General features: G+C 46.4%; 1 long non-coding RNA gene across 1 annotated transcript; it reads left to right on the plus strand.

Annotated features, from left to right (window-relative positions):
- Positions 1-245: 245 nt before the first annotated feature.
- LOC144949884 (uncharacterized) lies at positions 246-12,589 on the plus strand. Its single transcript, XR_013640316.1, has 3 exons — positions 246-331; positions 517-586; positions 7,385-12,589. It is a non-coding gene; the product is annotated as an uncharacterized LOC144949884 (long non-coding RNA).
- The last annotated feature ends 574 nt before the right edge of the window (positions 12,590-13,163 follow it).

A 13,163-nucleotide genomic window follows, 5' to 3' on the forward strand; every position in this document is an offset into this window, starting at 1 on the left:
CTCCCCTCACCTACATCGTGTGCCACAGTTGGGAGGACCTTCATATTCGCCGCTGCTCGCTTCTAAGAGCACTTGCCCCAACAGTCTGTTCAGGCTACAGGGGGGATCTTTGTCTTTATTTTTTCTAGCGAGGAGGGTGGTTAGGGCGAGAAGGGGGGGGGGGGTGCGATAGGATTTCAGTTTTACTGCTCAGAGCATAAAAGCCGAGAGGTCGTGAGTAGGGACACACAGAGAGAGAGAGAGGAGGGCGAGATTGGATCGGACGCACTCAAAGAACGGGACGACTTAATATTCATAATAAACATCACAACCGGGTGCTCTGCTTTTGCTGGTGAGCCACCCCGAAACGTCTAACAAAAATTACCGACACATAAAGTAACATAAATGTTTTTTTTTTATATTTGTTATATATTTTTTTGTTAAACTTTTTCGTTGAAATTTTTTTTAATTTTTCATATATACCGTTTTTTTTATATGTGTGATGTGTGTAATGTTGATTCTTCGTTCCTTTCAAAGGCCATGAAGGTCGCGTCCTGGATGTTGGCGCTGGCTCTGTGCGCTCTCGCGCTCCCCACGCTCTGCCTGGGTAAGAGAGAAGGGATCGTCCCGCATTGATCACAGACACAGACACACACACACAGATACACACAGACACACACACAAAGACACACACACAGACACACACACAAAGACACACCCACATAGACACACAGACACATAGACACACAGACACACACACACAGACACACACACAGACACACACACAGACACACACACACACACAGACACACACACACACACAGACAGACACACAGAGACACACTCAGACACACAGACACACACACAGACACACACACAGACACACACACACAAAGACACACACACATAGACACACAGACACATAAGCACACAGACACCCACACACATAGACACACACCTAGACACACAGACACACAGACACACACAGACACACACACAGACACACACACAGAAACACACACACACAGACACACACACACACAGACACACACACATAGACACACAATCACACACACAGACACGTAGACATACAGACACACACACACATACACATAGACACATAGACACACACACAGACACACACACACACACATAGACACACACACATAGACACACAGACACACACACAGACACACATACAGACACATAGACACAGAGACACAGAGACACATAGACACACATACACATACACACATAGAGACACAGACACACACATAGACACACAGACACACATATAGACACACAGACACACACACACATAGACACACAACAACAACCGCCATTCGCCACTAAGTGGCGGTGACGATACCACGACGCTTGTGCCAGGCTATGTGCACCTTGAGGCCACGTGAAGTGTCGAACGCGCGCTGGCAGGAGGTCACGGGGCAGAGCCAGATGCCACGGGTCGACTGACCGAGATGACCGAGACGACTGGCTGATGCACCACCTGTGTCCCCTACTGTGCCAACTTGCTGTGCTTTAGCCGTCCGGTGCTCCACTCGTTGTTGTGAGCGTCGCTCCTCCGCCCTCCGTTTTTGTTGGAGGGCGACTGCCTCCAACTGCCCAGTAGCGTCCTTCACGAGCCTCCTCCACAGAGGCCGATCTTAACACCGCTGGTTCCAGTCATCGGCAAGTCCACTCAGCTCCACATCCTCCTGTACCACATCACTCCATCTCTTCCCTAGCCTGTGCCGCGCCCGTTTAACCCCCTCGATCCGGCCGAACTAAAACTGTTTAGGCATGCGGTGGCTGAGCATACGGGGTACATGGCCCAGCCAACGCAGCCTTGCCTGCCGGAGGAGCTCACCGATGGGACTTTGTCCAGATCTTTCAAGGATTTGTGAGCACCTCACACAATCCAGCCTGGTTAAACCCAGGATGGATCGTAGGCAGGCCAGCCTAAATGTTTCTCACCAGCGAAGATGCTTCATTAGGGGGGTCCACGTTTCGCAAGCGTAGAGAAGGGAGGGAATGACTATGGCCGAGAAGACCTGAAGCTTCGTGCGTACCGACAGACCAGGTAGCTTCCACACAGCGTTACGCAACCGATTAAAAGATAATGCCGTTCGACTGATTCGGAGTGAGACCTCTGCTGTTAAACCGGAGCCGGTCATGAGCACACTGCTCAGGTATGGGAAACTCTCCACTCTCTCCACAACTGCCCTGTCACCAATTAAGAATTGTGCGGGTGGAGTGTCCGATGGTACAAAATACCCAGGTAGGTGCTTAGTTTTGGTGGGGCTGATGGTGAGTCCCCACCTCTTAGCAAGCTCCAGGTTCTGCAGCAGCGCCTCCAACATCTCCTCTGAGTGAGCAGCAATTACCAGATCATCAGCATACATAACATGGTTGAGCAATAGGAAGCCATCCCTTGACCGCACCCGGGCATCGATCAGCCTCCCATTGTATCTGTACCAGATGGATATTTCTCCGATACAGCTATTGAAGGCTTCACGAACTACGTGGTCGAAATAAAAGTTAAATAATGTGGGAGCCAGAGGACATCCCTGTCGCACCCCAAGGTGTACAGGGAATGGCTCCGACTCCCGGCCACGTAGTTTTACCCGGGCCCGCTCTCCATCATGAAGGTCCTCTATGATCGTGAGCAGAGGGTCAGGGACTCCGAAAGCCTGAAAAACAACCCAGAGCCTAGGCTTTTACCAGGTTAATAAACCAGAGATGCAGGTCTTGTTGGAATCTCCTACACCTCTGCCGTAGCAGACGGACAGAAAATATGGCATATATGTGCAGGACCGCCCTTTCCTGAAACCGCATTGGGGCTCCGCAAGCCTCCCCTCAGCGTGCTTAGCAAGGCGATGTTGAATAATCCTTGCCAGGACCTTTCCCGGCACACTGAGGAGTGAGATGTCCCTGTAGTTGTTACAGAGGGGGACCACCAGGGCATCCTTCTAATCCTGCGGAACCCGTCCAGTGGTCCAGACTGTTGTTATGATGTCATGTAGGGCAGTATGTGCACAAACGCAACCCTCCCTCAGCATTTCGCTTGGGAGATCATCTCTGCCCGGTGCCTTTCCTGGTCTCAGACTCTGGATCACCTTAAGTACTAAACAAAGATCCCCCATATAGCCTTAGCAGACTGTAGGGGCAATTGCTGTCATCATCAGGTCACTTTGAGTGGGAGGGGGGGATACAGTTTAGATGCAGCAGCAGTATCCTCACGCAGCCAAGACATTTTGAATGGGTTTAACACGTAGCAGGCTTTCACGACCAATATCATTCATAATAGAGGTTGTTTTGGGTTAAATCGAGTAAAAATATAAATGTGTCGTTAAAGCCCGCCACCACCCGACACAGCCTACTAGAAAGGGTTGTCACGTAAACAGAACGTGCCAATTCGTCACGTGTACAGCACTTGTGTGTAGTGTATAGTGTAGTCTATAGGAGTGTATAGTGTAGTGTATAGTAGTGTATAGTGTAGTATACTATTACAGCACTAGTGTATAGTGTAGTGTATAGTGTAGTGTATAGTGTAGTCTATAGTAGTGTATAGTGTAGTGTATAGTAGTGTATAGTGTAGTATACTAGTACAGCACTAGTGTATAGTGTAGTGTATAGTGTAGTGTATAGTAGTGTATAGTAGTGTATAGTGTAGTATACTAGTACAGCACTAGTGTATAGTGTAGTGTATAGTGTAGTGTTAGTGTAGTCTATAGGAGTGTATAGTGTAGTGTATAGTAGTGTATAGTGTAGTATACTAGTACAGCACTAGTGTATAGTGTAGTGCATAGTGTAGTCTATAGGAGTGTATAGTGTAGTGTATAGTAGTGTATAACACTAAGAAGAAGGCTCAGCTATTCGAGTCTCTCACCTTTCTGAAGAGATGCCGCGACTCTAAGGTAATACCAAACGCATTTACACTAACATCCGCTGCTGTAACTTCTTCTAATGCGAAACGAATTCTGTCTAGAACTAGCTTAGCTCTTATCTCAGAGAAAATCAGACTTACACGCACCGAACTAGATCAGTTAGACAAGACACTCTACAAATCACACTTATCTTTGAGTGCAACAATGTCCACATCGGATTGGGAACACGTGGAAAAAATGACTGCCTCTTCAGCTGCCGCTATGTCGACTAAATGAAAGGACAACTTGATTTCCAAATTCAACCGCCTCTCAAACAAGAAACCGGACCCACACATTGAAAAGCTAGATGTTAACAAAGTCGTAATTAATCGCAGTAACAGTCCTATTTCTGAAGGTTTGAAATCCGTTTTAGCTAAAGGACTAAACTTTGCAGTCACACCTAGACACATACCAGTTAATGATATAATTGCTCGAGTAGATGTAGCTCTCAAGGGCTTGAGTCACATCGCTGCAGACGTAGCAAGATCTGAAATCTCTGTAACCCTCAAAAACGCTAAGATGCCAGCTAGCAACATCAGCAAAGATGTGCGTTTTGAATTAGCTCAATTAAAAAAGAGGGATGACATTGTCATCCTCTCAGCCGACAAAGGCAATGCCACTGTCATCATGGACAAAATAGAATACAACAACAAAATTCAAGAACTACTCAACGATGGCAGCTATACAAAAATAAAAAGAGACCCCACCAACAGCCTCGTCTCCAAAACCAACAACATCATTTCTGCTTCAACCGCATTAATTGATCAGACCAAACAGTTCTCGTTGAAACCTTCTGCAGCCAGGCCACCAAGATTGTACGGCTTGCCAAATATACATAAAGAAGATACACCTCTTCGTCCCATTGTCTCTACTATCAACTCCCCCACTTACAAACTGGCTCGTTTTTTGTCCGAAATCCTACGGCCTTTCACTGGAAAAACCACCTCTGCAGTACTAAACTCTACTGACCTGGTATCGACAATCAAGGGGATTGCCCTGTCCCCAGACGACCTGCTTGTCAGTTTTGATGTGGTTTCCTTGTTCACCAAGGTGCCTGTGCCTGACACCATCGCAATCATTGAAGACTTGGTTCATCAAGGACTGAATGCTGGGGTACCCCCCCTGGTGAGACACTGCTTAACCAATACATACTTCACCTGGAATGGAACCTTCTACAAGCAAATTGAGGGCACCCCAATGGGCTCCCCCCTATCTCCGGTTGTAGCCAACATCTTCATGGAGAAATTTGAGACGGACGCCATCTTCATATGCACATTCTTTTGTTAAGGCGCTCCTCCTCGCTACACCTATATAAGCTCCTAGCTTAATAATGTCTCATTCTTCGCCTGAGGACGGCTGCTTGCGTTGTGGCCGAAACGTCGTGAGAATTGTTTTATTATGTTTTATTTTTATTATTTTATTACTGCCCTTCTACGTGACTTTACCGAAAGAACCAAGAAGAAGTAGTGTATAGTGTAGTGTATAGTAGTGTATAGTGTAGTGCATAGTGTAGTCTATAGGAGTGTATAGTGTAGTGTATAGTAGTGTATAGTGTAGTATACTAGTAGTCCTCTACTTACGATGGAGATGCGTTACGACGACCCCATCGTAAGTCGAAAATATCGTAAGTCGAAGATGGCCTAGCCTACCCAGGAGTCTTAAAGAATGGTGATAATTTAGCAAAACAGAGCAATTTACAGTACCGTACTGTATAAACTATATACCGTATGTATTTATTCATTACAATACTGTATTGCACAGTAAAATGTAAAGTAAAAAAACAAGGTAAATTCTTAGCCTGCATATATGAACTGCAATTTAATAGAAAGTTTTTTCAGGAAACAATCCTATCTGCTTATAAAAAACTTGTAACAAATTGAACGTATCGTGGTAACCCTAAAATGAAATCGCTAAAGCTACGTACCATAGCGTAGTGTATAGTGTAATGTATAGTGTAGTGTAATAATGTAGTGTATAGTGAAGTTTTAGTGTATTGTATAGTGTAGTGCATAGTGTACTGTGTAGTGTCTAGAGTGTAGTGTATAGTGTAGTGTATAGTGTAGTGTATAGTAGTGTAGTGTATAGTAGTATAGTGTAGTGTATAAATGCATTGAACGTATCGTAACGTATCATATCGTACTGTCCTCACCAATATTCTGTCCGTCGTCTGCATACTTGAACGATGTTAGGTTGTTGATGGCAATTGTGTCGTATCGACATCGCCATCGTAAGATCTAAATATCGTAAGTCGGACCCCATCGTAACTCGGGGACTACCTGTACTTAACACCCTCAACCAGTATATATACAAGAACTGTTTTCTTGGAATTTCTCTCACTTGATACAGCTCCACCTGAAGACGGAAGCTTGTGTTGCCTCCGAAACGTCGTGATTTTCATTTTACTTTTATTAATTTTAATTGTGACTTTACCGAAAAAACCTAAGAATAGGGAGCGCCTCGGTGAGTTTTCGGAACGCAGCTTTAGCGCCCTCTGTTGGGCATATCGCTATTCGACCATCATTTGGGTCTTTTGAACCGTAAATTTTTCTTTATTATTACACGCTTTTTTATTATTGAACTCACTCTGTCTGTTGTTGTTTTCGTGCGTGTGTCTCTCTGTGTCTATCTCTGTCTGTGTGTCTCTCTGTGTGTATCTCTTTCTGTCTGTGTGTGTGTCTCTCTGTGTGTATCTCTTTCTGTCTGTGTGTGTGTTTCTCTGTGTGCATCTCTTTCTGTCTGTGTGTGTCTCTCTGTGTGTATCTCTTTCTGTCTGTGTGTGTCTCTCTGTGTGTATCTCTTTCTGTCTGTGTGTGTGTCTCTCTGTGTGTATCTCTTTCTGTCTGTGTGTGTGTGTCTCTGTGTGTATCTCTTTCTGTCTGTGTGTGTAACTCGTCGTGGTGACGTCACCGCCACTTAGTGGCGAATGGCGGTTGTTGTTGTTGTGTAACTGTCTGTCTGTGTCTCTGTCTGTGTGTCTCTGTCTGTCTGTGTGTCTCTGTGTGTGTATAACTCTGTCTGTCTGTGTGTGCGTGTGTCTCTCTGTGTCTATCTCTGTCTGTGTGTGTCTCTCTGTGTGTGTAACTCTGTCTGTCTGTGTTTCTCTGTGTGTGTATAACTCTGTCTGTCTGTGTGTGTGTGTCTGTCTGTGTCTCTCTGTGTGTCTCTGTGTGTGTCTCCGTCTGTGTGTCTCTGTGTGTGTGTAACTCTATCTGTCTGTGTGTCTCTGTGTATATCTCTGTCTATATGTATGCCTCTGTCTGTCTCTCTGTGTGTGTATAACTCTGTCTGTCTGTGTGTGTGTCTCTGTCTGTGTCTCTCTGTGTGTCTCTGTGTGTGTCTCCGTCTGTGTGTCTCTGTGTGTGTGTGACTCTGTCTGTGTGTCTCTCTGTGTATCTCTGTCTATGTGTATGCCTCTGTTTGTGTGTCTCTGTGTGTGTGTAACTCTGTCTGTCTGTGTGTGTGTCTCTGTGTGTGTGCAGGCGTTCTGCCGTGGAGAGGCAGGCACAGGAAGTGGCACGTGACCAAACAACGGAGACCCAACATCATGAATCGACTGCCCACGTCTTAGAGAATAGGATAGGAGACGTGTCTGTGTGTGTGTCTGTGAGTGTATCGGTGTATGTGTCTGTGTCTGTGAGTGTGTGCCTGTGAGTGTGTGTGTCTGTGTGTGTGTCTGTGATTGTGTCGGTGTGTGTCTGTGAGTGTGTGTGTCTGTGTGTGTGTCTGTGAGTGTGTCTGTGTGTGTATGTCTGCCCGAGTTCGATTCCCAACACGAGTGAACCGGTCCCGGGCCTCCCCTAGGTCGACTCAGCCTCAAATGAGCACCTGGTGTAGCGGTGTAGTGTAGCAAACATCGCCACTGGGGAGACAAAGGCGGCCGGGCGTGGTGCTGGCCACCACCCCCCCCCCCCCCTCGTGTACTATAACAGCCTTCACAGGCGCTGCTACTCGCTAACAGCACTTGCCCTTACAGTCAGTTAAAGCCTACACGGGGGACCTTTGTCTCCTTCATAGGTGCTGCCATTAAGCTAACGGCAGATGCTGAAGTCGGTAGCTGGTGGGGACCTTCGCCCGCGTGATCTCAACGCAGCGAGATCGATGATCCTGGCTCGGTTCGTTGATTGGTCTTCTCAAGCGAGCGGCGGGTATTTGAGGTCTGCCCCCCCAAAAAAATTTGGAACTCCACCCCGGTTAGACCCCCTCTGTAGCTCCACCCCGGTTAGACCCCCTCCGGTAGTTCTAGATTTGAAGCTTTCGTGACTGCAAGGATTCAAACTCTTAGTTCTTTCGGTTAGGCTCGACTGGCATGGTAACATCCGGGAATTCCCCCGGGAAAAGCTAGAGTTTGTGTACAGTATTGTCTAGTGTAGTGTATAGTTTTTTAGGTCTCGTGTAAGTGTAGTGCATAGTCGTGTAGTGTATAGTGTAGTGTATATAGTGGCGAAGTGTATAGTGTAGTGTATAGTGGTATAGTGTAAAGTGTAGTCGTGTAGAGTGTAGTAGTGTATAGTGTAGTGTATCGTAGTGTATAGTGTAGTGACTCAACACTGCTCATTGACTCAGCACTGCCCCTTTACACGAAGAAGTCCCCCTCCTTAAGCTCCTTGCATTTCTCTCCCAAAGCCTCACCACCTCTTCTCCATCGTCGCCCATTCTCTTCCCTCCCCTCACCCCCTCCACTTCTACCGGTCCCTCCCCTGTAGCCCCGTCCGTGATCCCCCCAACTTACCCCTCTATCGCTGCTTTCACTCACTCCTCAATATACCCTCGCAGCACCGCCCCTGCTATCTAAACAATTCCACGCCGTGTCACCGTTTTCGTAACCGATGTCACAGAGCGCCTTGAGTGACGCTTTTGATTAGCATCGGATAATGAGCGCCGGGTGATGAGTGTTATCCGCTCATGTGTGGCGGCGGTGGTGGTGGTGGGCTTCTCCCCGGCACCGTTATTTCCTCCCACAGCCAGAGGTCGCAACTGGGTACCCGATACCCGTACCCTACCCGATACCCGGCTACCCGTACCCGGCCGGGTACGGGTACCCGTTTGCGACCCTGGTGCGGCCGGGTACGGGTACGGGTAGGCCGTGAGTCACCAGTGAGTAACCGTTTGTCACTCATTTCGGGTAGGGTAGGGGTATGGGTAGCGTATGGGTACCCATACCCGGCCGGGTACGGGTACCCGTTTGCGACCCTGGTGCGGCCTGGTACAGGTAAGGAGTCAAAACCAGTTTGCGACCTCTGCCCACAGCCCCAAGCACTTCGTTTGGAAGATATGGGGCCAAATATTTAGAATGCAGAGGGCCCTCCTGAGTTAACTCTCATTGTACAATAAACAACCATTGACATTTATTTTGCCCAAAATTTTTTTTTACGGTAAAATGTTTACCACGGGGTCGAGGGGAAAAATAACAGTGCGACTTTCAATAATTTGCACCGGAAGACTAGCCGATCATTAATATCTCGCATCAATAACAAATTACATTCATCTCTGGCATCAGTATACAATCACATTCATCTATTAAACTTCCATTAGAGGCTCCACTAGCCAATCATATTCATCTCTCGCATCAATAACCAATCACATTCATCTCTGACATCAATAGCCAATCACATTGATCTATCAAACTACCAGGAACCAATCACGCTCATCTATTACCCTGCCTATAGAGGCGCCACGAGCCAATCACATTCATCTCTGGCATGAGCAGCCAATCACATTCATATATTACACTGCCATTAGAGGCGTCAATAGCCAATCACATTCATCTCTGGCATCAATAGCCAATCACATTCATCTCTGACATCAATAGCCAATCACATTCATCTATTACACTACCATTTGAGGCTCCACTAGCCAATCACATTCATCTCTCGCATCAATAGCCAATCACATTCATCTCTGGCATCAGTAGCCAATCACATTAATCTATTACACTACCAGGAACCAATCGCGCTCATCTATTACCCTGCCTATAGAGGCGCCACTAGCCAATCACATTCATCTCTGGCATGAGCAGCCAATCACATTCATATATTACACTGCCTAAAGAGGTGCCAGTAACGAATCTCATCGAGATTGCATCACATCAATATCTGAGCTGTCAAACGAAATATATTTTAGTCGCATTGATTTAAAATCCCTATTGAAAGTTTCAGGAATTAAAAAAAACATAGTCGGTTTTAACATTGTGGATTTTTTTTTTATTGTACACGTAGCGAGGTATTAATATATATGAGCCTGATATGGTATATATTGTAGGGTATATATTGTATTCGTATGGTACTTATACGGGCATTTCGAATGCATGTATTTTTTGAAGTGGAGAGACATTCCTGCGGAGGGAGCTGGTAGGAACACGTTGGGTTGCTCGGTCAATGGCCTGCAGGGTCAACGGCCATGGCGTGGTGTATTCCGCAAATATGGCCGACTGTGAGGGCGGGCACAAGCCGGCGTGAGTAGGTTAAACGTTGATAAGGGCATCACGGGGTGAGCAGCCCCTCCACACCCAGCCCCACCAGCTTCTCCCTGCACGACGGACGGACAAAAATAATCCCCTGTGGGCTGGTATAACCAGGAGGTTACTACCAGTATAAAATGTATGTTAACAGGTAAAGCCCAATGAGCTATTATCTTCTACTTTCAGAAGCGACCCCGGGGATCACAAATTATATCCCGCTGGGTTCAGATTATTTCCTCGTTCTCGTGCAGAACCACAATCTTTTATTAGGTCCTGGAGAAATCCGATGAGCTATGAAGCGTCTGACGCTGTCTTTCTGACAGACCTGTTCTTCACCTGAGGACGGCTGCTTGCGTTGTGGCCGAAACGTCGTGAGAATTATTTTATTATGTTTTATTTTTATTATTTTATTATTTCCATTCTACGTGACTTTACCGAAAAAACCAAGAAGATGAATCCCTGCAGTCACGAAATCTTTAAATATGAAGCTCTTGTTAGTATATATTTTAAACAGATGTCCAGCAAGGGCCAACCGGGAGTGACAGCAGAAAATCCGCGTTGGCGCACCGGGCGAGGGGGGATCTACGGATGAAATGCGCGCCACTTCACAAATGTAACTTATGGATTTTTTCGATTTAAAGCTTTCGTGACTGCAGGGATTCATCTTCGTGGTTCTTTCGGTAAAGTCGCCACGTAGAAGGGAAGTAATAAAATAATAAAAATAAAACATAATAAAATAATTCTCACGACCTTTCGGCCACAACGCAAGCAGCCGTCCTCAGGTGAAGACCAGGTCTGTCGAGGCGACAGCGTCTAAATGAAACACCACCACGCTTGGAGCGTCTATTTAAGCTGGGTTGGAAGGGGGGGAAAGTGCGCCTTGACAAAATAATCTGCATATCAAGAGGAATTTAGCATATTTAGCAATAGGTCTCACGAACGGGTCGCGGGTCACATAACGACAAGTCAGAGTCAGAATATTTACATTTACTGGAGGAATCCGGTGAGCTCTGAAGTTATTTTTCGTGCCGTTCTCGTCGGGGTCAGGTTCAGTTCCATGTGACATTGTCTCCCCCCCCCGCCCCCCCCCAACTGATGGCACGAAACATCACAGCGGTCGAGTGAAATAAATATTTGGGTATCATACCAAAAAAAAAGAGGAACATTTTGGTTTTCACGATTTCGTTTTCGCTTGTAATCCACGTTGTCGACAAATTCTCTTCGCGTCAGCTGTTGTCTCCCTCTCTCTCTCTCTCTGCTTCAAAAACGGTCGTGATTTAGAAATGATTAATAACCTTTCGACCTATACTCTAAGCCATATTGCGAGGCTGCCTACTTATCCGTGTGATTTGTCCTCAGACTGTGATCGTCCGTGTCTGTCTGTTTGTGGGGAGTGGTGGTGCAGCGGTTAGCGCTTCAGTCCGGGCACCGCGAGATCGATTCCCGCTCGCGGTCATCACCAACACCGGTGACGATTGTCTGAACCGGTACCTGGGCCTCCTCCCCTAGGTCGACTCGGTCTCAAATGAGTACCTGGTGTAGCGGTGTAGTGTAGTAAACATCGCCACTGGGGAGACAAAGGCGGCCGGGCACGGTTGCTGGCCACCCACCCCCTCGTGTGCCGTGCCGGCCTCCATAGGTCGTGTCGTTTATGAAGCTTGTTAAGCCAGTTGGGGCAGCATTTGGTAAGAAAATCTGTCCAACTTTTCACCCAGTCAACTGGTGCAGCAGAGTCACGGTTAACAGAAAGACAATATATTATCTATATATGTACTATTTAAAGGGAGAATTAAAGTAAGAATTACATACCTGTCACCCCATACGAGTTACCCGTATTCTTGTGCAGGGAAATTGAGTTTTCAGGTCCGTACGGCGTACAGCCGTTTCAATACGGGCACAAAAATGTCCATTTGTTTGTGTTTCTCCATTGTGATGGCACTTTGTAGGATGAACGTTGAGATTTAGTGTGACCAATATGGTCTGAATTGGTCTGTTATGAGGTAGGCACTGATCAGGGGTTGACAGGTATGTAGAACTGACGGTAGCGGACGAGTTACCATTTCGAATCTGAATTCTAGGAGGTTTTTTTATACGGCGGAGGGACGCGAATGGACTGTGGAAAGTGTTTCAAGTCTTGTCGAGCATCCGCCGCGTGCGTCGCTTTAAATTGTCCCGCGCTATCTTTCTGGTGTCGTTGTTGTTGTGTTGTGTGCGCGTGTGCGTGGAAAGCGACGATGCAATAAAGGCGACGTCTCTTTACTCTTTGGTTCTTTCGGTAAAGTCACGTAAGTAGAAAAATTTGTAATATTAAAAAAATAAATTTAAACACGCTTTTATGAAATGTACTAGTAATGGCAGAACTCCACGACTCCAGGAAGTGACCCCGAAGCTTGCCATAACGTAAGGGGACCGTGGCCAATTGCAGCCAACGTCAGTTGACCGTGGACAATTAGACCCAAGCCGAAACATAACATATAAAAAAGAACGTTTAAAAATATATTGAATTGTTTTTATGATAGAATATAGTATTGTCATCAGTATGACCTAAGTATACCAAGTTTTCAGTCGATACCACATTGGGAAGTTGGTTAAAATTGAGTTACAAGATTTGAAGATACAACAACGACGACAACAACAACAGGCAGAGTGAGTTAAAAGAAAGCGTGTAATAACAGATCACAACGTTTCAATCGCAACACAAGCAAATCGTCATCAGGTGGGACAACCACAGCAAGAAAACAACTCCCCGCCTCTCTCTCTTCTCTCCTCTCTCTGTCTCTCTCTCTCTTTACGCTCGCAGT

Source organism: Lampetra fluviatilis, chromosome 55, assembly GCF_964198595.1.
Source record: "Lampetra fluviatilis chromosome 55, kcLamFluv1.1, whole genome shotgun sequence".
NCBI lineage: Eukaryota > Metazoa > Chordata > Hyperoartia > Petromyzontiformes > Petromyzontidae > Lampetra > Lampetra fluviatilis.